The sequence below is a fragment of the Dipteris shenzhenensis genome, chromosome 15 (assembly GCF_047967505.1).
Source record: "Dipteris shenzhenensis isolate YYH24624 ecotype China chromosome 15, Dip_SZ_1.0, whole genome shotgun sequence".
In the NCBI taxonomy this organism is placed as follows: Eukaryota; Viridiplantae; Streptophyta; class Polypodiopsida; order Gleicheniales; family Dipteridaceae; genus Dipteris; species Dipteris shenzhenensis.
The window spans coordinates 56,555,190-56,581,614 of record NC_141610.1 but is presented as its reverse complement, the minus strand read 5'-3'; the positions used below and the strand labels follow the sequence as shown (position 1 = coordinate 56,581,614).

At 37.0% G+C, this 26,425-nt stretch overlaps 1 pseudogene; it reads left to right on the top strand.

Annotated features, from left to right (window-relative positions):
* The first annotated feature begins 12,461 nt into the window (after positions 1–12,461).
* Positions 12,462–16,831, top strand: LOC147894030 (uncharacterized; annotated as a pseudogene).
* Positions 16,832–26,425: the final 9,594 nt, after the last annotated feature.

Genomic DNA, 26,425 nt, shown 5'->3' with positions numbered 1-26,425 from the left:
TAGATATTTGAGTTATATAAATAATAAATGCTTAGTAACTTATATATGCTTAGTATATAAATAATAAATACTTATAGTTATATATGCTATGGAGATGTTAGTAACTTATTATTCTAAAGATGCACATATTTCATAGATATTTGAGTTAGTATTTAGATATATATATCACTTATATGATATATATAATGGATAGTAATATGGTATAGTATGTCTATATTGTCTGGGTCACTAGCCTCATCACTAATGTCAAGCATCATAGCATTGGTAGTTGTGGATGCAAGACCTAAACATAAACGAAATCATTGATAAAGTATATCACTATAATCGTTATATAAGAGTTATATATAATGTAACCTTATATTTATATTTACGTATCTTATAACAATGTAGCTTTAAACCATAGAACTTCACCTTCATTATAAGATATGAACTATATTATAACATATCCCACTTAGCTATATAACATAAACGATAATGTTAAAAGATATACTTATCGTTTTTAACGATTATATATAATGAAACAAAGAGTATATCTATCTATGCCCTTAGTTATATTTATACAAAAAATACTCATATATGTAAAATATAACATATTTTTGTAAGTGATGAATAGATATATATATATACATTTTTATATATTTATTTCTTAGCTAAATAACCCATATTTCTTATAGATAAATAATATATATCTTATTTAACTAAGTGGAATATATACAAAAATAATATCTTAGTTATAATAAGATATACTTAATATATACGTAGTATATAAATAATAAATACTTATAGTTATATATGCTATGGAGATGTTAGTAACTTATTATTCTAAAGGTGCACATATTTCATAGATATTTGAGTTAGTATTTAGATATATATATATATATATCACTTATATGATATATATAATGGATAGTAATATGGTATAGTATGTCTATATTGTCTGGGTCACTAGCCTCATCACTAATGTCAAGCATCATAGCATTGGTAGTTGTGGATGCAAGACCTAAAGAGGCAGAAGAAGCAAAAATAGCAGTCATAGAAGGTGCAATAACTGTTCTTATAGAGGAGGTAGAAAATGAAGAAGGCAAATAATACTAAGAGTATATATATAGATATACTCTTTGTTTAATTATAAGATATGAACTATATTATAAGATATTCCAAATTTATAATGTATGATCCATACAAATAATACATATATGATCTTCTTGAACTAAGTATACATACTAAGTATATAAGTATGTATATAAACATCCTTAGTTTATATACATACTTATATGGCTTCCATATAAGTATTTCAATTGACAATTTCCATCCCCGTGCCCTCTTCTTGTTGTTCACAGCTCCTCCCTCAGTCTCCTTGCTTGTCATTGACTTGTTAGGGTGTTGGGGCTATCTAGCTTGTGTGGCTTGGCTTCAAGCTGCCTCAACCTGCTCTCCTTCTTGATTTTCCCTCAACCACGATCAATAGCTCAATTTGACTGTGACAACCTAAACATGAGACTTTTGACAAGTTACTAACATCTCCATAGCATAGTCGCTATGGAGCAAGAAGGGTGAATTTTGAACATAGCAAAAAGTTTTGACTATATAAGCTTACATGTCACGTTAAGAAAATGATATCTCATTGAGAAAAAGTATTTCCAATAATTTCATACTATTGGTCTAGGAACTCATGCGTGACATGTAAGCTATTGATTTGGGGGAAATACCATTTCACGTTAAGACCGCATATATAGTATGTTCAATAGCAGGAAAATGGTATTTCCAATAGCTCAAAATTGAACATTTTCTCAATGTCAAATTGAGCATATACATGAGGGTTGAGCTATTGATTGTGGTTGGGGAAAAATCTTCTAATAACTGGAGTAAAAAGTGCCGCAGACCTACACCTACTCTACCACCCTACACTGCCATCATATTTTAATCTCAATGCATTTCCTCTAGCCCGGTTTTGAGCCCATCGTGGGAGTCATTGCAGTATCTTGCTTGCAAAAGAATTTCCATTGTTGTGACTATTTGAATGAATATTGGTCACTCAATTTGAATAGAGGAAGGGACAACAAAAAAATCAAGGGGTTATTCGAGGAGGATATGTGATTTCCAACAACAATCAATATGCCAACATATTCTCCGGGAACCAATGTATTCCATAAGCAAGTACTTGTAGTTCCAATACGGTGGACAAGTCATGCAAGCAGTCAAGAAACTATTCCATCAAAGCGATCTTGCCCAAATCAGCACCGCCGACTAGCCCAAATTCACTATCCACTGTTTTGCCATTGTTCTTGTTAATTTTGCCACATTTTTTTTCCTTGGATCTCCAACCCTTTGGTCACACATGATTCCCAACCCATTGGGTCAACCCACATAACTGGTTGGAAATTGAACTTGGGGGGAAAGAAACCCTAGTTAGGTGTGCGGCCTAGCTAGGGATGCAACCTAGGTGTGTGTGGCACTTGTTCACTAAAATTTTAAAAAAATCCTAGTTGTTGTCTAAGGTTTCAACATCGCTTCGGGAGGATTTAGCTACATTCTAGCTTTTTTTTTGGTAAAAGGTTTGTGGATCACATTGCATCTAGCACAATTCACAAATGGCACTCCGACGCACACTATGAGTTGACAAGTCACCCCATAATAGTGATGAGGCTCCCCAACAAGAACAAATGCCTCTTTTAGAGGGTGCACCTGCCCCCATACACACTAGCACCCCTCCATTAGCAGATGTCCAGTTTTTGGATGCACTTGCCTCCATGTTACAAGGGGATTTCAATCAAATGGGCCAATAGCTCACCACTGCCTTGGCTAGGTAGGACACTACCCTTGCACAAATAGGCCAGGAAATTATTTCATCTTCCATTGCTATCCAGGATAAGAGCAAGCGATACAATCAAACAAAATTCATTGGAGAAAACGTAATCCAAAATGTGTGTCCTTGACCTCTACTTTATGATACCTCCATCCACCTTGATCATTGAGAGCATATTCTACTCACAAAATGAGACTTGCCTCTAGCCCTAGTTTCTAAGTCACTTGTTGGAGCTTGGAGACCACTTGCCTTTTCATAAGTAAATGATGACTACCATAAGCCTCATGAGCTAGAATAGCATAAATTCTATATTATTAGCATCGAAAGGAGATGCCATGCTTAGATTCACTAAATTTGCAAGCGACCAGAAAAGACATGCTGGAATAATAAAACGAGTGCTCATAGTAGTATCGATAGCATGCATGCTTGGGTTAAGCTCACATTGTCAACTGACTCAATCTCAGCAAGCCCAGTTGATTGGATGAATATTTGAAGGTCCATGATTCTACCATAGCACACTGGACCAACTACACTTACAATCACTACCATTTGCATGCCATCATTTCAATATGAAGACTACTCCAACACATTGTTGGATGGCTTTGAGTGGTGCTCCATTGTGTGTAGAGCATGGAAGAGATTATTACTTATGGCATTTTCTACAATACTTGTGGAAGCAAAAAATTTGTTCATAGCATTTGCTTGAATATTTGTGGAAGTTACTAACTACAAAGATTGATTGAGTGACCATGATAATGAGAAGATGATGTTCCACAAGGAGATTACTCTATGTTATGAGGCTAATATGTAGAATAAAATAAGCTACACTTAATTAGTGACCATCTAAATCAAACATTATTTCACTTGCTAGCACCAAACATCCATGATATGCAAAGAGCCTTCCAAATGTGTGCCCAAGAAAAAGTGAAAATGACCACATCAAGTGGACAACACTTTTAGCTCAAGAAAAAGTGTTCTGCCACTTTGCATGCATCTTGTTTTCAAAAGCAATGCAAGAAGAGTTTTTCAAATGTGCACATTCTACTTTAGAAAATGTGAGCTACCACTCGTATGCCATCATGTCTTCAACATTAGTGTGAGAAGAGTCGTCTAAGTGTGTGGCATTTCTTTATGGACCACCATCACCACGACTAATGGAAAGCTCATGGACATCACATTCAACACAAGAAAATGTCATCTACAATTTGCATGTGATCACATTTTCAAAAGAGATGTCGTGACCTTCATAGTGGTCATAAAAAAGTCCATGTTCTTGTTTACATGTGTTACATGATGGGAAATGATCCTTTAGATCAAGACCATGCCTATGTCATAGACCAATATATTATGCACAATTGGATAAAAACCACTAGAAAAAGAATCTAGATGCTTTTATCTATATTTATTAGCACGACCTAACCTCATCATAGAGGCAATGATCCATTGAGTCCTTATATCTTTGGAGGTGAACAAATATATTTTCAAAATTTTATGCATGATACTTATTGCATAAGAGTTTTCAACAATAATGGAATTTGGAGTAAAAAAGGGCCATTTTGATTAGGGGCTAATATTTTCTCTAATGCAAGGCTTAAATAATCCACCAATGAGGAGGCTCCAACATTTAAATTCTCACTCATACCATCCTTGTCCTCTCCTTGGTGGATAGGCTTGTCACCCTACAAGTAGGATTGCAACTTGGCCCAAACTCCCACATGTGGTTTATCAATGACCCATCACCATCCTCATCCCTTTTTGTTTGTGCCCCATCCCATGCATTTACTCCCATGTCACCCTACAAGTAGGCTTGCAACTTGGCCCCCACTCCCACATGAATTTTGTTAGTGCCCCACCACCATCCCCATTCGTTTTCCCTTTTTGTGCCCCACCCCTTAGCATTTACTTAGCCCACCTTTTTAGTCTCATGGATCCCCCCTCAAGAGGAAAAGTCAACTTTTTAAAAACTTTTCCAAAAACAACAAAAAACCTCCCAAAAGACCTCCCAAACCACTCCCATGCAACCAAGCCCCTTTCTAGGATGAGAAATGCATCCATAGTGGTCAAGCATTCCATAATCCAAGCCCCTACTATGGATTTCTTGATTCATTTCAATGCATCTTAGAGCACGTAAAATGGAGCACTTTTGCTTTCTACATCAAGAGGAAATTGCTCACAATTAGAAAGTTATGGTTCCAAGAGCTTCACCATATAAACAATATCCTCACAATTAAATCAAAACTCCCAATAGCCTGGTGGTAAAGGAGATTTTTCCCATTAGGTAGGTCATGGGTTCAAATCCCACTCCTTTAGTATATATAAGGAGAGGAGAGGAGAGGTCAAGAGAACAAAAAGAGAAAGAGAAGATAAAGGGGGCAAAAGGTAAGCAAAACAAACACATTTGGGATGTCGTGACGCACCATGTCGTATAAGGAACCGTCAATTTCATATTACGGTAAATGAGAGAGAGAGGGAAGGAGCATGATACGAATGTCAAAAGAAGATTTTACAAAGCTAAAAAGTGACACAAAGTGTAAACATAGCAAAAGGGTGATGGCGTGAAACTATTTTCATGGAAAAAGAGGGCTCAAATACAATGGAATGGATGGATATAATACAAGGGAAGTGAGGCAATGGAACATTCTATGTGGAGCAAGAAAATCTAAGTGAGAGAGAGCATCAAAGGTGAAGGATATAGACTAAGGGAGTGGAGAGGAGCATCGCTACAAGAGGTATGATCGGTGTGTTAAATGAGGAGTGTGTCTCGATTATAAAGAAAAGAGCCTTCTTAAATAGGCAAGGTGAGGTGGCAACCCTCCCAACATAATAATGCTACTTTTCCAAGGTTTGTCCTCTTTTTAGACCATAGTCGATTGTACATATAATATATAATGTGGGTAAAAACTCAAAACAGGGTCATGACAGAAGTGAATATTTTGTCAGAAAATAACATAGCATTGCAAACCAGTTGCAGTGTGTTACAAGAAAGATTAAGAGTTCTCTGTACAGTGGAAAAACAACTAAATAATTCTATGTTAGAAGATGTGGAAGTAGATGGAATTTTTGTGGCAGACAAGTTTTTTGATACCATGAGGAGTGAGGTGATAACAACAGGGCAGAACATATGGCAGGAAATTTAGCAGAGATTAGTTACTGTCATACAGAGGCCCTATCAAATGTTTCAGTTGCAAGATAAAACAGAGCAAGAAGATGTTATGTCTTTGGAAATGGAAAGTATTAAGGCAAAATCTGAAAGACTGCAATTATAGCTTGATTTGGAATTGAAAGAGAAGGAAATGTTGAAGGAAAATCTTTAAAAAATGCAAGTGATGCAAAAAGAGGAGGAATTGAAAGTGAAGACACATGAAGGGACAGCAAAGGAGAAGAATTATGATAAACTGGTAGACCTTTTGAAAGAAGTAATTCAGAAAGGAGAACAGAGTGAGAAGTGGGGACTGGATAAAGCTTGGGATAAAGATTGGAATGAGGATTGGGATGAAATTTATGAAATACTGGACTTTTGTAGGGAGCAACCCTTTCCAGGAAAAACAATCAGTACAGAGAAATTGAAAAAGGAGAACTCAAAAGGAGATAAAATGGTTTCAGATGTTTCTGAAGGAGTAAGTGTATAGGAAAAAAAGTATCAGAGTGAGTTTATAGCAGAAGACCTGTTATTACTCAAAATGGATTTGGAAGGTCAGACAAGTGATGCAGTTGACAGAGAGGATGTCTTGAATGATATACTAAAAGATCATCCCGGGGATGATGATGTTTTTACAGAATAAAGCACATATACAGTTAGGAGTTCTCAATTTTGGGCAAACACATCAGGAGATTTCTTTTTGTGGGTTCAGGTCTAGAATTACTAGCAAGTAATTCAACCACCGGGAGTGCCAGTGTTAAGCCTTAAATGTACACCTTGGACCTAGAACTTAAAATACATTTTGAATCATAGTTATATTGTGTGATCTGAAAGGGTGCATATGAATGGTTGTACCTGTTTTTGTAAGAAGAGGGCTGTGAGCCTATTTTGTAAGAATCAGGTGTACGTAATGAAGTAGATGAAAAAAAACAATTTTAGTACATATATGCTTCCCTCTATTTTCCTATCTTTTGAGAAAATATCTGTTCTATAATAAAATCGAGCATTTATCTTTTGATAAGATGTGTTGAATATCTTGAAGCGTGACGCTGTGAGAATTGAAGATTAGATGTTACAGGAAATCTGTTTGAAGTTAAAATAGAAGTTGCGAGAATGATAATATGTTTAAGGGGATTAGGGATTAAATAACGATGTTATGCAAGTAACATAGTCCATATCATTGTAACCCATTCATTATAGGCCGTGGGCCACAAAAGGGGTTAAGTAGAAGATAAGGGCCTTAGGGAAGTTTGAGGGTTGAACCTCCCTTCAAAAGGTCATTGTATTAAAGCCAAGGATGTTGACTTTGGTCTTCATTCTTTCATTTGCTTGAAGTGGGAATAGAGAAGAGCTTCATCACTTTGTGTATTGTCTCCTTTCTTTTCCGTACACTCTTGCTTGTTGCTATGCTCACGTTCTCCCCTCTACTCTCCCCTCTCTCTCTCCCCCTATGATTGCATAGTAGCTTAGATCGAATCCGAGGACGGTGCCCGTGACAACACCGCCCTAACTTCGAGAACCAGCTCTCACAAGGAAGTAGCTTGGAGGTGAGCACTCTCAAGCGGCTTGTTGCAAGATCCCCACAACACGTGAGTCTCCGTCGAAGGAAGCTTAACAAATTTGGTGCTGTTGTTGGGGATGTAGGAAACCTTGCTTATGTTCTTGTTGTTGTTTTCCTCGTATTTACCCTTTCTAAACCGTTAGTTGGTTGCAAAGGAGAGTAGGAAAAGTGTAGTGGCCTGTGGGCTGAAAAAAGCAAAAACGAGTTTTTGAAGTGTTGTTTTTTGTTGTTTTAAGTTTAGATCTGGAAAAAGTAGTTCTAGTACATCAAAAACAACCTATCACAGTCAGCTTTTGGGCAAGATTTGACCGAAGAAGAGGCTTGTGAGGTCAAAAACCCACATTCACCATTTTGAGTTTTTTATGTTGTTGTTTTTTGTGTTTTTTAGCTTCAAGTAGTTAGAAGAGCACCAATGTTGATATGTTGAGATGCACACTCTAAAACACCTCAAAATAGCCACAAGGTATGCCATACCTTGTATATATTACCTAACATATTTTTGTATCTTAATATAACTAAGATATTATTTTTGTATATATTCCACTTAGTTAATAAGATATACAACTATTTTGTAATAGAAATATAAGATATACTTATATAACTTATATTTATACTATGAAATATTATATAATTTAGTATTTATACAAATTTATAGGTAACTTACTAAGATATCTACTAAGTATATCTTTAAACTACATTTAGTAGCATTAAATATATACATAGGAATAACTATATTCCTATGTATATAAATTTAACTATATACAAATTTCTATATTATATATATTTCATTATATACATTATTTGTATTATTTATTTGATAAACTAAGTATTTATCAAATAAATAATACAAATAATTCTATATATATACTTAGTATATATATAGAGATGTATGTATATATATAGATGAATGTATATATATATATATATATATATAAGTGATGAATGTGGGTAAAAACTCGAAATGTTATATATTATATCACTTATATAAGCTAAAGTGATAATTTCAAAGTCATATGCCCTTAGTTTAGTATGTAATAGATGATAGTATCCATGACCTTAGTTAATACTTACTAAATATTACAATAATAATATTCATTGCGATATAACTTTCAAATATCTTGGTATAGAGCTACCTTGTTCCTAACCCAATGCCTAATTTTCCAATAAAATGCTTATGTTCAATGCATATTAGGTGGGATTAGCATTAAAAATATGATGAACCATTGAAATGAACTATATAAGATATAACTTATATATGATAATGTAACCTTAACATTATATATAAGGTGAGTATATCAATGAATCTATATTATATAATATAACTCTTTAAATATATAACGTATATATATTGTTTATATATACGTTATATAAATGCTTAGTATATAAATAATAAATACTTATAGTTATATAACGTATTTATTATACTCTTAAGCATATAACTATAAGTATTTATTATTTATATACTAAGCATATAAATAATAAATACTTATAGTTATATAACGTATTTATTATACTCTTAAGCATATAACTATAAGTATTTATTATTTATATACTAAGCATATATATTGTTTATATATACGTATATATATTACTAACATCTCCATAGCATATATATACTCATATATATTATATAACCTTATATATAAGGTTATATAATATATATATATATATATATATATATATACATTATAGAGATAAATATCTTATTATAAATATAAGATATTCCACCTTAAGAGTAATATTTTATAATATATAAGCATTGATTCCACTTATTATAAATATATAACCATTCGTTATATATTTAAAGAGTTATATTATAAATATAGATTCATTGATATACTCACCTTATATATATTGATTCCACTTATTATAAATATATAACCAATCGTTATATATTTAAAGAGTTAAATATAAGTGATATAACACTTATAGATATATAAGTGAGTAAAATGCATTTATATATTCCACTTAGCTTCTTACTATATACTATCTTTTACTCCATGCATGTATATATATAAGTATAATGTATGATCCAACATAGTATATAGTGTATGATCCAACATATAACTTATTCATCTATATATATACATACATCTCTTTATATATACTAAGTATATATATAGAATTATTTGTATTATTTATTTGATAAATACTTAGTTTATCAAATAAATAATACAAATAATGTATATAATGAAATATATATAATATAGAAATTTGTATATAGTTAAATTTATATACATAGGAATATAGTTATTCCTATGTATAGATTTAATGCTGCTAAATGTAGTTTAAAGATATACTTAGTATATATCTTAGTAAGTTACCTATAAATTTGTATAAATACTAAATTATATAATATTTCATAGTATAAATATCTTATATTTATACTATGAAATATCTTATATTATATAAGTATATCTTATATTTCTATTACAATGAATTTATTATAACTAAGATAGAGCTATAAGTATCAAGATATAACTTGATAACCTGTAATAGATGATAGTATCAATAATAAGATGATAGTATCCATGGATATTTTTGTTTTCTAAGTACGTAGGAACCTTATAAGAAATAAGGTTCCTACTTAGAAAACAAATATCTTCCCAAAGTATTTGGATATTCATCACTTATATAGTAATATTCTTTAACGTAAATTTGTTCCTTAATACATTGAGAAATTATGATGGCAGTGTAGGGTGGTAGAGTAGGTGTAGGTCTCCGGCACTTTTTACTCCAGTTATTAGAAGATTTTTCCCCAACCACGATCAATAGCTCAACCCTCATGTATATACTCAATTTGACATTGAGAAAATGTTCAATTTTGAACTATTGGAAATACCATTTTCCTGCTATTGAACATACTGTATATGCGATCTTAACGTGAAATGGTATTTCCCCCAAATCAATAGCTTACATGTCACGCATGAGTTCCTAGACCAATAGTATGAACTAGACCACATATTGAACTACCCAAAAGTAAATGAAATGGAGCAAGAAGGGAGAAATGCATAGTAGGGACTAGCTACCATGACATCCCCACTAACGTCATTAGTGCCCATTAGTGGGTGTAGAACTATGTATCAACATATGCTCTCACACACAAGAGCATACATTCAAATAAAGGTCTACGTAGTGAGTTTCTATCACATCTCCAAAGGTTCTGGGCAGACTCAGCCATAACAAAGGGTAGCACTTAAGGAAGAATGCTAATTAACCCATCGTCCAAATTTATTTCATTTTAGTCTCTCCCAAAAAATAATTTAAAAGACAGAAAGAATTATTACAAAACTAAGGGTAGCTAATACAACATACGCATCATTGAAAATAGAAAGAATTAGATAAATCAATTGGCCATAACTTGGATGAAAATTTCACAAATGCAAATTTGTGTGTTTGCTATTACAGCAGAAATAAATGCCTAGATGAATTCAATAACATGCCCAAACTCATCACATTAAAATCTAAAAGAAGTGCACTTAATAACTTCATGGTAGTCACCAATCGATTATAAACCATCAACTCCATTATGCATAATAGGGACTAGCTACCATGACATCCCAACAAACATCATCAGCACCCAGTAGTGCATGTAAAACTCTGTATCAATATATGCTCTCACACACACACACACAAGACCATACATTCATATAAAGATCTACATCCTTAGCTTCTATCAGATCTCTGGAGGTTTGAGGCAGACTTAGTCATAGTGAATGCTAGCACGTAAGGGAGAGATAATCAACCCATAGTCCAAATTTATTTCATTTTAGTCTCTCCCAAACTTTTTTCAAAAAGATATAAAGTATTATTTAAAAAACTAAATGCAACTGATAGGGCAGACGCACCACTAAGATAGATAGAATTATCACAAATCAGTTGCCCATAACTTGGAAGAAAATTTCACAAATGGAAAATGCATGTCTGTTATTACAAAACAAAAATATATACCAAGCAGGAACATGCCCAAACTCATCACATTAAAATTTAAAAGAACTACAATTTTTAACTTCATGGTAGTCATCCAATCGATCATCCAATCGATTATAAACCATCAACTTCAGTAGGGACTAGCTACCATGACATACCCACTAACGTCATCGGTGCCCAATAGTGGGTGTAGAACGTATATCAAGCTCTACCCCTGATGTATATCCTAGGTGACTATCATTTATGTCACCGTCTTTAGGTATACTTGTGGTGTAGTTAGATAGCCATGTATGTTTGGATTGGGTTCACATATGAACTGTGTATTATAGGGTTACACATATAGTGTATACCCATCTTTTCATTGTATTGTTATTGTGTGCAAAAGTGAAGATAAGCTTCAGCCTCCAACCTTGTGTTCTCTCTCTTTTGTGTGTTGTGAAGAAAGCTAAAGTTGAGTCTCCTACCTCTCCCCCTCATTCTTTACATGGTATCAGAGCTTGGTTCGTGGTGAGGAGCTCATGTAGTAAGCAGAGGCAAGAGGAGATCATGAAACTCTAGTAAGAGGATCAATATCTCCTTTCTCATGAGCTTTTGGGAGCATACTGGTGCAGGTACATAGTCGTGAGTGCAAAGTGCAAAACCTCAGACTGAGGTGCCCTTTGTTGTGGAGCGCGAGAGCATTACCTGTAAAAATTAAACTTTGTCGAAGTTATATCGTGAAAATTTCCATTCTGAGACCATTTCAGCCTCTGTTTTAGCCTCTGTTTTAGCATCGCGAAGTTTTAGCAGGCACTCAGGGAAAGTGGCCGTTTTTTACTGTGTATGCCCATTTGTTGCTGTTGAGCAAAGTTGCAATAGACAGGTTGCTCTGTACCCCATTGCAGAGAAACTAAGAAACACAGCCAAATTTTGGGTTACTGTGTTTATGCATTTTCGTCACTTGGTGTGACTCGTGGTTGCTTCACTGCCCTTGTGAGGCAGAACTCTACTCCTTTCTCTTGTAGTCACAGTTTTGACTTTGGAAAATGTCTGAAAACCTATCAACTATTGTTAGTGAGAAACTTGAGAAGGACAACTTCCAAGCATGGAAGTTCAGGATGACAAACTTCCTTATGGGAAAGGGAGTATGGCCATTTATCAATGGTGATGAGCAGAAACCAGTGTTGGGTGCTGCTCCTACTGCTGCAGATTTGAAGATCTTTAAAGAGTGGCATGAAAAGGCCAGGAAGGTAATGTATTGGTTGTCAGTCAATGTTTAAGATTCAATGATTGTGCATATATAGGATGCAAAAACACTGAAGGAGGCATGGGATACAATGGTGAAGTTGTATAACACCAATACCACTGCACAGAATATGTAACTCAAGCAGGAGTTGCATAATGTGGAGAGGAATAAACTAAGCATAAATGAGTATGCCATGAAGGTTAAAGGCCTTGTAGATTCTCTTGGCTCAATTAGAGCACCTGTTAATGATGAAGACTTGTTGTCTGTGACCTTGAATGGTCTTGGGAGAGAATATGCAGAATTTCAGACATCCATTGGAGTCCGTGAGACCTTTCTTGATTTTTAGGAACTTGTTGCTCTCTTGTTGATTGAAGAGAACAGTAATGGTGGTTTAGCCATAGGAAGCTCTCAAGAGTATGCATTTTAGTCAAATTAGAATAAAGGCAGAGGTAGAGGAAGAGGCCGTTTTGGTGGACATTTAAAAAATCAGAACCAATAGCAACAACAAGAAAACTAGTCCTATGGAGGAGGACGTGGTAACTCTAGAGGCAGGGGGAGCCAAAGAGGATGAGGTTCATGGAAAAGGAAAAACTTCGTCGGAGTTTATATCGTGAAAATTTCCATTCTTAGAAGACCATTTCAGCCTCTGCTTTAGCATCACGAAGTTTTAGCAGGCACTCAAGAAAAGTGGCCGTTTTTTACTGTGTATGCCCATTTGTTGCCGTTGAGCAAAGTTGCAATAGAAAGGTTGCTCTATACCCCATTTCAGAGAAACTAAGAAACACATGCAAATTTAGGGTTACTGTGTTTATGCATTTTTAACACTTGGTGTGACTCGTGGTTTCTTGCCACTGCCCTTGTGAGGCAGAACTCTACTCCTTTCTCTTGTAGTCACAGTTTTGACTTTGGAAAATGTCTGAAAACCTATCAACTATTGTTAGTGAGAAACTTGAGAAGGACAACAACTTCCAAGCATGGAAGTTCAGGATGACAAACTTCCTTATGGGAAAGGGAGTATAGCCATTTATCAATGGTGATGAGTAGAAACCAGTGTTGGGTGCTTCTCCTACTCCTGCAGATTTGAAGATCTTTGAAGAGTGGCATGAAAAGGCCAGGAAGGTAATGTATTGATTGTCAGTCAATGTTTCAGATTCAATGATTGTGCATATATAGGATGCAAAAACACCGAAGGAGGCATGGGATACAATGGTGAAGTTGTATAACACCAATACCACTGCACGGAATATGTAACTCAAGTAGGAGTTGCATAATGTGGAGAGGAATAAACTAAGCATAAATGAGTATGCCATGAAGGTTAAAGGCCTTGTAGATTCTCTTGGCTCAATTAGAGCACTTGTTAATGATGAAGACTTGTTGTATGTGACCTTGAATGGTGGTCTTGGGAGAGAATATGCAGAATTTCAGACATCCATTGGAGTCCGTGAGACCTTTCTTGATTTTTAGGAACTTGTTGCTCTCTTGTTGATTGAAGAGCAAAGTAATGGTGGTTTAGCCATAGGAAGCTCTCAAGAGTATGCATTTTAGTCAAATTAGAATAAAGGCAGAGGTAGAGGAAGAGGCCGTTTTGGTGGACATTTAAAAAATCAGAACCAATAGCAACAACAAGAAAACTAGTCCTATGGAGGAGGACGTGGTAACTCTAGAGGCAGGGGGAGCCACGAGGTTCATGGAAAAGGAATCAATAACTAGATAGCAACACAGAGTGCTATTATTATGGGAAGCCTCGACGCAAAGAGAAGACCTATTATAAAAATCAGAATGACATTAGAAATGGAAAGTTGCAACAAAGCAACTATGCATCATTCAGTGGGCATGGTGATGACAGAAATGAGTGCCTCTTTGTGATGCAGCACATGGTTAACTCCATGACAGATAATGCTATAGATTGCAAAAATGTATGGTCTGTTGATTCAGGTGCTTCTAACCACATGACCAGTCATGGTGAGTGGTTCAGTGATGTCAGAAACCTGGAAAAGCCAGGTTATGTTGAAACAGGTGATGATATTGCTCATCCAATTGCACAGGTTGGTAAGGTGTTATTGGCTATGCAGAATGGAAGAACAAAGTACCTGTCAGATGTACTTCATATTCCAAACATCACCAAGAACTTGGTCTCAGTTGGCCAAATGGTAGAGTAGGGTTTGCAGGTCAGATTTAACCCTAATGGGTGTTTTGTTGAGGATTTGAAAAATCAGTGCGGCTTGGTTGTAAAATTCAAAAGAAATGGCAGAATGTTTACCTTGAATGCTGATATCCCAAAGGTGCAAGCTGCTATGTTTGTGCATGGAAGAGGTGTCATTGCAGATATTGAAATATAGCACAAGCGCATTCGGCACGTGAAGATACAAAGGCTAAAATCTATGCAAACACAGAGTATTATTGCAAGCTTGCCAAAATTCAGAGTGGATGGAATGCAAAAGGTATGTGAAGCATGCCAAATAGGCAAGCAGTCCAGACATGCGTTTCCATGCAATGCTGAAGTAAGCAACAGGGCTTTGGAAGTGATCCACTCTGGTTCTCTTGGTGGATGCCATTATTATGTGAGCTTCATTGATGATCACACAAGGAAAGTGTGGGTTTATTTTATGAAGCATAAAAGTGAAGTGTTCAGCCACTTCAAGGCCTTTAAGGCTATGGTTGAGAAAGAAAAGGGCATGCAAATAAAAGTGCTAAGATTTGATGGAGGGGGAGAGTATTTTTCAGAAGAATTCAGTGACTATTTGAAAGAGCAGGGAATTCAGAGAAAATACTCATGCAGATCTACCCCTCAACAAAATGGGGTTGTAGAAAGAAAGAACAGGCACATTGCAGAAGCTACAAGGGCCATGCTGAATGAAAAGAAGATTGGGCTGAAGTAGTAGCAAGTGTAAAGAATGAGGGAGAGAGGTAGGAGACTCAACTGCAGCTTTCTTCACAACACACAAAAGAGAGAGGATACAAGGTTGGAGGCTAAAGCTTATCTTTACTTTTGCACACAACAACAACACAATGAAAGATGGGTATACACTATATGTGTAACCCTAGAATACATGGTTCATATGTGAACCCAATCCAAACATACGTGGCTATCTAACTATGCCACAAGTATACCTAACACAAGATGGTGACATAAATGATACTCACCCAGGATATACATCAGGGGTAGAGCTTGATATCTCAACACCCCCCTCAAGCTCAAATCCATCTCGAGCACTCCAAGTAAGCTCCTAAATCTACGAAGCTTCTCTGTACCCAAGGCCTTCGTGAGAATGTCAGCCACCTACTCCTCAACCCATTGGATGTAAATGGGTTTATAAAGTGAAATACAAGTCTGATGGTTCAGTAGAACAATACAAAGCAAGGCTGGTTGCAAAGGGTTATGCACAAAAATATGGCTTAGATTATGAGGAAACCTTTAGTCTTGTTGCAAAGATGGCTATTGTGAGGAGTGTGATTGCTTTGGCAGCTATAAAAGGCTGGAAATTACAGCAAATGGATGTTAAGAATGCCTTTCTAAATGGTGATTTGCAGGAAGAGGTATATATATCATAGCCTAGCCAGATGGTTATGTCCATCCAAACTTTCCGCAACATGTTTGCAGATTGAAGAAAGCCTTGTATGGGCTGAAACAAGCTCCACGAGCTTGGAGTGAGAGGATCAGTCAATACTTACAAATACTTACAAAGTGTTGGTTTTGTGGTTGGTAAGGCTGATCATTCACTATTTGTGAAGAAGATTGATACTGATTATGTGGTGATTGTTATCTATGTGGATGATTTGATCCTGACAGGCAGTGATGAGCATGGTATTGCTGATATAAAAGCTAAGTTGAATGAGTTTGACATGAAAGATCTTGGAGACCTTAACTTCTTTCTTGGGATTGAAGTGATGACTACACCTACAGGTATATGGCTTATGCAAAGGCAGTATGCATTGAATATGCTTGAGAAGTTTGGCATGAAGGCATGTAAGCCTATGGATACACCTCTAGATCAGAATCTGAAACTCATGGCTGATTCTGGATCTGAAGTAGAGGATGGCAAAGGGGGAGGGAGTGGACTAGGAGAATGTGGTGGGGTGGTGGTATGTTGGTCTGAGGAGTCCATAGTAGAGGAGGATGCAGAGGTGGAAGAGTTGGCTGTCGAGTATAAGGATGTGGCCGCAGATTGATGATGTTGGGGAGAGGAAGGAGGCTAGGGAGCTAATGGTCTACCAGTGAATATAATTCTAGCCATAATAAGAAGTATGGGGCACAAGTCCCTTTAAAAGACCATTTAACCCCTCTTTTAAGGACCCCATGCACAAAACCTAATTCGGATGGACGTTTTGGCCCCTTCCTGCCCCCTCATCCCGCTGCCAGCCCTTCCCATGACTATGCTTGCGACCCCGCCCCCCGTCGCGAGTGCAAACACAATTTTTTTTTTGCACATTCTTGTTTGAACTATTTAGAACATGAACCATTGCATCACAGAGCCATGTACAAACGCTTAATTCAATGCAAGAGCATGTAAGAAAATCCATTTTATTCATGATCGAGAGCGCCAAATACAATTCATCCTCAACAACATTGAGGGATTCATTTTGAGCCTTGCCTAGACCTACTTTGCAACCACCGTGAAACTCCAACAATCCCATTAGATGCCTTCCAAGCACATTGTGTTTTGTTCTTGGACACCTCCTGAACTGCTCGAACAAGTTTCGATTCCCTTGCTTTTCTAATATTCAAAGTCCTTCCTATTATAGCTCTGTAGAACCAATCAAACATCTCGTGCAATGCGTTGCTACGAGTGAATCCACCTCCATGCCTCATATTCCTAAAGTACGCAGCCTTGGCATGATAATGTGACTTCTCCATACCTTGTGTGTTCCAAATAGATAAAGGCCCCCATCTTTTCAAGAACCATGGACCATGTGCGAAAAGAATGTGTTGCAAACATGAAAACATATTAAAACCAGAATTCACACATAACATCAACAAAATGTGTCAATAAAAAGATGATTACCATGTAATCTGTTATATTTGTCTCTCCCCATGCTTTTACCATTAGCTATGTAAATTCTGTCACTGCCATCCTAAACTTTTCATAATACATTTCATTCGATTGACTCTGGCGAAGTAGATTCACAAAAGCATTGAGTTTGGGCCGCACTTTTGCTCTCAAGGTCATTTTTGAAGGGTGTGAAGCATTATTGGTGGTGCACTCACATAGAGCTTTCCAACATTCCCAACTTGAGGGACTATGAGACAATGTTTGCTTTTCTTTTCCAAGATTATGGTTGGACAAGAATCGCCTTGCCTTTGCTCCACCCATGGATACTTTGGCAGGAAGGTTTTGTGTTTTCCCTGACATTTTCTTGTCCTTAAGTCTCACATGTCCACCATGGAATCCCATATCTAAAAGTAACTTCTCGGCCTGGGAAATACAATGCGCCGACAATTTCGTGGGGATCAAAGTCCAAGCATAAACAAGATGCAAGTATAACAACTTGTCAAGTATGTGTAGTTCTGCATGTAGGATACATATATGTACTCTCTCTAGCGGGATGGTCAAGATGGGATACCACTTTGAATCTTTCTTGTCATGATCAGGGGCTAGATGTTGGTCACAAGAGAGAATGCCATTCTCCCATTGCAAGCCTCCCTTTTGGGTCTTCTGGGAAGACATGCAATAAAGGCATGTGAGTTTGGCAAAGGCTCTTGTGTCACAACCAAACAAGCACTTCAATGTTTTCAAGTCACCAGCAAGATGCCACTTGACTTGAAATGTGCCAGGGCCATCCACCACCAGTGTTTGCCCTTCCTCTTGCCTTTTAATAATCTCTGCTATGCCAGCTCTTTGAAAAAACCACGTCAATGTCTCATGGCACTCTTTTGGAGTTTCAAAAGTTGCGAGCCACCATATGTCTCTCTCCGATTGCACTAAGAAGTCTTATACTACTTCCTCATCCCCTTGAGCAAACTGCAAGGCTTTGTTCATGAGGCAAATGCTCACCCGCTCAAGCTTGTGTTCTTTAACCAATTGAGCTTCATCCATTTTGATAATGAACACCAACTTGCCAACACAATCTATGCAAATGAGAGAACTAAAGAGGGCAATGGAAAATGCAAATGGTATAAGAGAAGCACAATAAAAAAACCTTAGTATATCCAATGCATTATGGAGATCAACATACCATTTTGCTTTTGTCCATAGAATCTGACCATCGCCTTTTGGAGTTGCTCAAGATCCACAAAAACATTTTTGAAAGAATCCATTTCAAAGGATTGAGTGCCAGCTTTCTTTCGATTCTTCCAAGTCATTGTGTCAGTTACACAATGATATCCTCCTACCATTTCCCTAGCACGTATGTTGCTTTCGGTCCGTGCAAGCTTCAGAGACCAAGGTGTTGGTAATGGCATGGCTGGATTCTTATACCATTGTGCAATGGAGGATTTAAAAATCTTGAAAATCGATGAGTAAGCTTCACGACTCACACCAACAACATCACATGCCCCCAACATCTCCTTCGCATCTACAATGGCCTTGAAGTCCTTCAACACTTCTCGTGTGACCCGTGCACGTAAAATCTTATGTCTTGGGTCTTTCAGCAATTGAATGACATCAGTTGGCTTCATCAAACTTTTAACAATGGCTGAAGCTAAGCGCATATTGAGATATATGAAGTCTATTTTACAGTATGGACTTTTTATGAGGTTGGGTGACCGATACAGGTGCATGGGTACACAGATGTTGATTGGCTAGTAGTATCTCCGATAGGAGATCTACTGGCCAATTTATGTTTTCCCTTGGGAGTGCTGCCATCAGTTGGAGTAGTAAGAAGCAACCAACAATTGCCTTATCGAGCACAGAGGCTGAGTATAGGGGTGCGGCTATGGCTGCATGTGAGGTAGCTTAGTTACATAAGCTACTTGCTGATTTGGGCGAGTCAATACGTGATGCAGTTGTCATTTATTGTGACAACATTAGCAATATTATGCTTGCTAATAACCCAGTTTATCATGCTAGAACAAAGCACATTGAGGTGCATTACCACTTTGTGAGAGAGAAGGTTCTAGCTGGAGAGGTTGATCTAGTATATGTCAGCACTGAGGAGTAGGTCGCTAAGATTCTCATGAAGGCCTTGGGTACAGAGAAGCTTCGCAGATTTAGGAGCGTACTTGGAGTGCTCGAGATGGATTTGAGCTTGAGGGGGGTGTCGAGATATCAAGCCCTACCCCTGATGTATATCCTGGGTGAGTATCATTTATGTCACCATCTTGTGTTAGGTATACTTGTGGCATAGTTAGATAGCCACGTATGTTTGGATTGGGTTCACATATGAACCATGTATTCTAGGGTTACACATATAGTGTATTCCCATCTTTCATTGTGTTGTTGTTGTGTGCAAAAGTAAAGATAAGCTTCAGCCTCTAACCTTGTATCCTCTCTCTTTTGTGTGTTGTGAAGAAAGCTGTAGTTGAGTCTCCTACCTCTCTCCCTCATTCTTTACACTTGCTACTACTTCAGCCCAATCTTCTTTTCATTCAGCATAGCCCTTGTAGCTTCTGCAATGTGCCTGTTCTTTCTTTCTACAACCCCATTTTGTTGAGGGGTAGATCTGCATGAGTATTTTCTCTGAATTCCCTGCTCATTCAAATAGTCACTCAATTCTTCTGAAAAATACTCTCCCCCTCCATCAGATCTTAATGTGTGGCATTTCTTTATGGACCACCATCACCACGACTAATGGAAAGCTCATGGACATCACATTCAACATAAGAAAATGTCATCTACAATTTTCATGTGATCACATTTTCAAAAGAGATGTCGTGACCTTCATAGTGGTCATAAAAAAGTCCATGTTCTTGTTTACATGTGTTACATGATGGGAAATGATCCTTTAGATCAAGACCATGCCCGTGTCATAGACCAATATATTATGCACAATTGGATGCAAACCACTAGAAAAAGAAACTAGATGCTCTTATCTATATTTATTAGCACGACCTAACCTCATCATAGAGGCAATGATCCATTGAGTCCTTATATCTTTGGAGGTGAACAAATATATTTTCAAAATTTTATGCATGATACTTATTGCATAAGAGTTTTCAACAATAATGGAATTTGGAGTCAAAAAGGGCCATTTTGATTAGGGGCTAATATTTTCTCTAATGCAAGGCTTAAAGAATCCACCAATGAGGAGGCTCCAACATTTAAATTCTCACTCATACCATCCTTGTCCTCTCCTTGGTGGATAGGCTTGTCACCCTACAAGTAGGATTGCAACTTGGCCTGTACTCCCACATGTGGTTTATCAATGACCCATCACCATCCTCATCCCTTTTTCCTTTTTGTGCCCCATCCCATGCATTTACTCCCCTGTCACCCTACAAGTAGGCTTGCAACTTGGCCCCCACTCCCACATGCATTTTGTTAGTGCCCCACCACCATCCCCATTCGTTTTCCCTTTTTGTGCCCCAACCCTTAGCATTTACTTAGCCCACTTTTTTAGTCTCATGGATCCCCCCCCCAAGAGGAAAAGCCAAATTTTTAAAAACTTTTCCAAAAACAACAAAAAACCTCCCAAAAGACCTCCCAAACCACTCCCATGCAACCAAGCCCCTTTCTAGGATGAGAAATGCATCCATAGTGGTCCAGCATTCCATAATCCAAGCCCCTACTATGGATTTCTTGATTCATTTCAATGCATCTTAGAGCACGTAAAATGGAGCACTTTTGCTTTTTACATCAAGAGGAAATTGCTCACAATTAGAAAGTTATGGTTCCAAGAGCTTCACCATATAAACAATATCCTCACAATTAAATCACAACTCCCAAGCTAGCCTAGTGGTAAAGGAGATTTTTCCCATTAGGGAGGTCATGGGTTCAAATCCCACTACTTAGTATATATAAGGAGAGGAGAGGAAAGGTCAAGAGGATAAAAAGAGAAAGAGAAGATAAAGGGGGCAAAAGGTAAGCAAAACAAACACATTTGGGATGTCGTGACACACCATGTCATATAAGGCACCGTCAATTTCATATTACGGTAAATGAGAGAGAGAGGGAAGGAGCATGATACAAATGTCAAAATAAGATTTTACAAGGCTAAAAAGTGACACAAAGTGTAAACATAGCAAAAGGGTGACGGCGTGAAACTATTTTCATGGAAAAAGAGGGCTCAAATACAATGGAATGGATGGATATAATACAAGGGAAGTGAGGCAATGGAACATTCTCTGTGGAGCAAGAAAATCTAAGTGAGAGAGAGCATCAAAGGTGAAGGATATAGACTAAGGGAGTGGAGAGGAGCATCGCTACAAGAGGTATGATCGGTGTGTCAAATGAGGAGTGTGTCTTGATTATAAAGAAAAGAGCCTTCTTAAATAGGCAAGGTGAGGTGGCAACCCTCCCAACATAATAATGCTACTTTTCCAAGGTTTTTCCTCTTTTTAGCCCATAGTTGATCGTACCATGAATTGTAATCGATAATAGTTGGGCTTCTTTTTCCCTATGCTCCAAACCATAGCTTAGATCCTTTGATTTGATCCTCATTATTTTATATTTTGGATGGGCATGGGTGACTCATGATTCTTATCCTCCCAAATTGTTTATATTATTGGACCATTGACTAGCTTCCCTCTCATTAAACATGGGTGAGATGGAGGCATGACCCATTCAAGATGCTCTTCCATCTCATCACATTTATGCATATTATAATGCACACACCTTAACCTATATGCATAATTCATAAGATGCTTGCCCACATGGAAGGTGGCACATGGAGCTCCTTGCCACCTCAACCATGGGGCCATGGGCATGCATTATTCTATGAAACTAATGTGCCAAAATGAATCCGAGTCTTCAAGGTCATTCCATTTGTGATATAATACAATTTTAGTGATGAAGGAAGAATTAGCAAGAAGCTCAACCATGGCATAATTTGGTGAAATGAAGTCAAATTGTTCCCGATGAACTAAAAGGGTCTTTTGGTCTTTGATGGTCCATGGTGAAATTGGTGCCAGCCATTGTTGCATGGAACCATAATGCAAATGATATGTTGTCGTATGTCCACTAGGAAATACGTCCATAATCATGGAGATTGAGCTTCCAATTAAGAGAAGGGTATAAGTGCATGGAGAAGAAAGTAGAATGGATGAAATGAGATTAGAGAGGTCTACACACCATTATTTTATTGAGGAAGAAGAAGAGTTATGTATGAAAGAAAGAAAATTGCACAATGAATGCAATAGGGATACAAGATGGAGATATTAAATAGTGAATATGTGTGGAGAAGATAAGAAAATAGTGGTGGAGATGAGAGGATGATAAGATGGCTAATGAGAGGTGAAGGAGGAAGGAGCAAGGATCCAAAAGGGTAGTACCATTTAAGGCAAGATCCATTGGATAAGCCTTTGACTAATCCATCTAGGCTGGTGATTACAATGGCACCTCATGGTAGTATTTGTTGGGCACAATATGGTCATGACCTTGCATAGAGCAACTTGTGTTCTTTCTTCAAGTATGTGGCCATGGTAAATGTATGCCATTGTAGGTGTCAATCATGCCATGTCTTGTGTCATTGGTTTTCTACTTGGGTATGAAGTTGCGCATGTGAACAGTCCTTATCAAACTGGAGTAGTGGTTTTGCTCATGGTATGAGAGTGACATGGAAATATTTGGTTCATGGGTTGAGGAGATGGATGTTACCACCATGAAACTCAAAGGGCATAACTATTTCTAGACCATACGGTACTTGAAATGGAGTGTGTTGTGTAGTGTCCTTCTAAGTGGTATGGTATGCCCATTGTGTGCTGGCTAATGCCTCATCCCAATGGAGAGATGTCCATTTCATATTTTATGGAAGAGTCGTGTCAACATGTTTGTTCTCTCTAGTTGGCCATTTTCTCTAGGATAATAGCAATGGAGAGGCAATGGAAGATCTTTTATCTTTGCAAGATTTCTTGGAGAACTACATTGATGAAGTGATAAAGTGCTTGCCATAGTCGGTGATAGATCTCAAGTGTGCAACCAAATACTGAGAAATTTTGTTCATACAAGAAAGTGGCCATTGTGGTAGCACTGTTGTGAGGGTAATGTTTTGGCTTTAGACCACTTGGTGGCATTGTCTGTAGCAACAAGAATGTATCATGAAGTACAAGAGGGGATGTATTGGTCTAATAAAATCTAAGCCTGAGCATTCAAATGGAACCCAAGGGTCACTCATTGTAAGGGGGTACAATTAAGCTCTTGGATGTGGTTTAACCCTTTGTCATGGATCACATGAGTTGACATTACTTTTGCAATCACAGTAGATGGAGGGTCACCATAATCTAGCGGTTAGTAGGTGGCATATTGTCAACAATGATGATATATGTCCTCCACTAGGATCACTATGAGCATCATCAATGAGGGCTGGGATTTCATGTGGATTGACTTATCTTATAAAGATACCGTCATGGGCCTTGATATGGTATAGTTTTTTGGCAATGAGTTGGAATGGTCCAAATTTGATACATAATGTGCGCTTCTCTCGAGTGGTCAAGCCAGGTGGGAATTTTCCAGTAGAAAGTAGGATGGAAATATCCAAGTACCATGTTGGAATGGCTTCAACCTTGTAAGTGGGAACCTTAGGAGGAAAGGAAATTGAAACAGTCTCGAAGGCACTAGGATCCAAGGTTGGCTTATTGTTTAGAACTATGCTTAAACAAAGGCATGTGAGACATTGATCAAGGCACATAGTTTCATGGCTCAAAGTCTCAACAAATTCAAGAATGGTTCAAAGGAATATGTACATGATCATAGGTTCATACCTAATTATGTCTATTGGGCTTGACCCAAAGGCCATGGGACATAGATCCACAACTTCAATGCTTTCCTCCCTTGAGGAGACTACTCCCTTGAATAATGTAACAAAATAACAAAACACTACATATCATTTTTGGGGGACTACCCAAGGCAGAGTAACCTTATTGACACAACATATATATGTTAATTTCATTGAGCATTTAGGTTTCTTACAAGGCAAGGAACCCACATTTAATGTTTCTCCACTATTTGGATAAACCATAATCGATTTTTTTGTTACCTATGTGACATATAGTTAAACACCATCCAAATCCATGTATCTTTTCTAAAGAAGCTTTCATTGAATTTTTTTACCACTTAAATCACATGTTCACCCCTTGCATTACTAAGCTACAAATTGCAAGCCCTTCTTTTTTAGAAATGTTTGTTGTTCTAGCCTTAATAAGGAAGTATGGAGTGTTGCATGCAAATAACATTGTTTCCTTGAACTAATTCTCTAGCCCTTCCAAGAATTTGTTGTCTCTTTAACAATGCATAGAATGTCCACACTAATATTCTTTGTGTGACTCAAGAGATTCTTCTAGCCAAAAGAATATGTCTGCTTCATTGAATCTTCTCTCTTCCCTGATAGAAGGGAGGCTAATTTAGAGAACTGATTGAAGAATTCCACAAGCTTTGATCTCATTTTTATCATAGTCACTTGGTCTTGAGCTGAGAAGTTAGTCAATGGAAAAGGTGTGGCAAGTAGAGGGCAAAACAATTCTATGAGCTGATGCAATTTCTAAATCTTAGAATCCCTAATGTGAATAGAAATTGGAAATATTGGACATTGTCCACTACTTTATGTTAATAGTTACAAGCTTCACTTTCAAGGGGTTACAAGAAACCAAATTGATATCTAGCAAGCTATGATAACTCTACTGAAAGCAATTTGGGAGCTAGTCATTTTGGGGGGTTTTGGTCCACCCCAAATGCATTGGCGATGTTGGATTTTCTAGATTCTGCAACCAAAATGTATATTTTGAAGGTCACACATGTCAAACCTTGAATATTGTTAATATTTCAAAAACACTATTTATTTGTACTTGATAGTTGTTAATGCATAAAATATTAGTTCTTTCTCTGACATTCACAAATATTTTCTTCCTTTTTTAAAAATTTTCCCTACATAACATTGGCCCTAGCCCTCACCTAATTGGTTGAGATCTATTTTTCACTTCTTCCAATGAGCTCCCTGTTTTCCTAATCAGGTTGAGTAAGATATTTCTCATGTATTGAGGGAGAATCACTTAGAAGACAATTGATTTTGTACCATAAGCATGGATACATGTTTACAATTTTACATCTAATGGTGCTTTCACATCCTTCAACATAATTTTGTTGATCTTCTTCAGTCACCTCCATTGCCTAGGCATTCCCTACAAGGTAAACCTTAAATACATTATATTTACATTTGAAAACAAGAAATTCTAGGCTTTAATTTGATGATCACATTATTTGATCCCTTTTTTAGAATTTTGGGTTTGAGCTTCCTTTGATTAATGCTATACAGTTACACAAAAAAAAAGTTCAATCACCCATAAAATCCAAGCTACATGATCTCACAATCATGAATGATAATGTTCCATTGTTGGAAGATGACATTTTTGTCTTTCCATAAAATATGTTCAATAGTACATAGGCACCACAATATAGTAAGGACATTTTCATAACAATTGGAACACACATGAAGGGACAAATGTGGCTTTTTGTTGGTATGCACTCCACATACAAAGAGAAAGATCATATTCATATGCACCATGTGAATTGAAACCATTTGTTTGGCACATTCAAGAATAGGTCTTTATTTTAGGAAAAGAGTCAACATGTACATGTATGATTTGATTTACAATGGACACCATTCTTATTCTATCATATATGGTTTCTTATGTATAAGATACTGGTTCCATGGCCTCAGCTTCATCACACAATGATT